Genomic DNA, 2,760 nt, shown 5'->3' with positions numbered 1-2,760 from the left:
AAAATTCAAAATGGCGCCCGACACACTTTTTAACATGGTAAGTTTGGGAAAAGGTGTTATAAATAATAAACTAGATAAAATACTATTTAAAAAACACCGAATATATGTCAACTTATGTCACAGTAACATATAATGAGCGAATTTCTAACAGTATTTTGTCTAGTTTATTATTTATAACATCTTTTCCTGAACTTACTGTGTTAAAGAGTGTCGGGTGCCATTTTGAATTTTCCAATACATCGGTAAACACTGTATGGTTTTCGAGCTGAATAAACATGTTACATTGAATAAAAACACGAAAATCATATCCAGTTAGGTAGAAAAGTAACTTATCTTGCCTTTGATAACATTTATTTGTTATATATTTGTTTTTTGACAACTTTTTCGAATCTATGTGTACAGTAATACAAACCCCATATTGCTACTAAAACATAAGGGGGTACTCTGATAGGAACTAGATTTATAACAGACAACCTGGGTGGAGAGTTGAGCAGCAAGATATTTATTCACATTACATTTAAATTTCTGCATGTTGGTACAGTTGGAAAAACAGAAATCATAGAGAGAATTTTAAAGGCAAGCGGTCTGAGGAAGCACAGGTTCACATCCTATATGTGAAGCCATGCGACTAGTTGACATCCTTTAATAAAAAATAACGTAAAATATCAGGTTGGTGCAAATATTTTGCCTGTTTGTGGAAGAGGGATTTTAAACCATTGTAATTTATTTTATGCATATTGTTATTATTAAACATATCACCATAATCAATTCATAACTTTTTCTTTCACATTATTAAACTATTGTTCATATTTTCCTGCAGTATTCATACTCATGTTGACCCGAAAACGATTCTTAGAAACTACAAATTAGCTGTAAGAAAGTTATAAGGGAGTCGGGGTCATCAATTTATAAAGGGAGGGGGAGGTATCGATGACATTTAAATATTTCAATATTCATTCAAATATCACAGACTCCTTTATAATTAAAAACAAATAAAATAAAACGCAACACTAAAAAACAGTACCATTGAATAGCAATCAACTGGAACTGCCTTATTTACATGTATAAAAAAAAGGATTTTTATTTACGACAGTAATTATTAGATATAGAGGTCGAGTATAGACTCTCTTTTTGGTCAGCCAAACCGTTATGAAGTCAGTTAAGGATAGTAATGATCAACGTGTAATTAAAGTCCATATTTTAAAAAAATGTCCTGAAATATTTAGTACACGTTTAGTGAAGACAGTTTGAAATAAATTGGCAATTTTATAAGTTCGAAATCTCAGTGACTATTGATCAGAATTTAACAAATGAAGACTCGTTGGAAAGCTAATGACCTGAATTATGTAATGGCTGCAGTGGAGATGTGACATTTGCCCTTAAGGTCATACATTAAGGGGATCATCCATCATCCAGAGCCTATTTTTGGCACTTTTTTTTATAGCTATAAAATGTTTCGAGCATAGTCATTTGTTTTCCTAGTTTTGCATATGAATTATAAATGTGTTATATCTCCCCTCTTTGGTTTTCATACATAAAGTAAATTTCAAAGTTTATAAGGATTATTTGATACTGGAGATATTCATAATCGTACTCTATTTCCAATAGAGGGGAGATATAACGCATGAGAAATATTTGGAATCAAGTCTCCCCTTGCTGTTATTTCAAATCATTTGAAACCATAACAGCAAGTTTTAGTCTCCCCTCCATTAAGGCCAGAGATTTTGGGGAAATATATTTACTTCAATAAGCTGGTCATTGATCTTTCTACAATGAAAGCAAATAAACATTGACTTTTATTATTACCTTGTAATCAAATATAATTTGTTAAAATTGAGTTAGGAATTTTTTATTACGATTTTTCAAACCTGTGGATAATTCACAGCACTTAAATTATCGATTCAGATTTCTGCGATATCTCAGTTAAAGAATTCCCTTTGTTTTCAAAGGACTCTGAAAATACGAACAAACATTCTATGTTTTCCTATCTACGTATGTAAACTTCCATTCTAAGCATATGAATTTATTATTTTGCTTTTGTTTTTCATCTGACATTTGCTCTTGCTCTTATATTATCAAAGTTATTAATTCAGTAAGGGGAGCGATAATATGGGTTAAAATTATGAAAAATGATTGTCGAAATTAGTAACATATCCAAGAGTTATGAAAAATGATGAAATGTGAGTTGTTTGGTATGTTTGTAATGAAATAATCAGTCCAGACAATATATTAAAGTTATAATTTTAGTAAGGGGGAAGCAATACAGTTTTAACAAAATGGCTAGAATAATATGATGCTGTTTTTATTCATGCTGAACGCCCACAGAATGCCCAGCAGCATTATATTACATATGAAAGATTCCGCTGTGGAATTTCCAAAGGTCCAGCTAGTGAATTTATTATTTTGCTTGTGCTTTTCATATAACATTTTCTCTGCTCTTATATTGTAATACAGACATAAACACATCTCCCTAAAACCGGCTCACCCCAAAATCTTCTGCCCAAATTGGAACATCTAAAAAGGTGATCTCCAAAAGGGTTAACAGTCATTTGCAATATCCAGGTTTATTCATTAGTAATCAACTGTTACCTATTATAACAATATTTTCATGCAGCCGGTTAGCAGCAGATAATTTTGCTGGTAACTATGAGGGTTAAGTGCAACGGGGATGGTAACAATTGGCTAAAGATGTCCAATATGTCCAGAGGGAGGATAGAATATGTTTTTGTTGAAGGGAAAATTAATTTCTCAGCAAAGTAA

Source organism: Euprymna scolopes, chromosome 34, assembly GCF_053919585.1.
Source record: "Euprymna scolopes isolate OS-2025 chromosome 34, ASM5391958v1, whole genome shotgun sequence".
NCBI classification, from domain to species: domain Eukaryota; kingdom Metazoa; phylum Mollusca; class Cephalopoda; order Sepiida; family Sepiolidae; genus Euprymna; species Euprymna scolopes.
The sequence above is the reverse complement of the archived record's forward strand: the minus strand, read 5'-3'. Positions refer to the sequence as shown.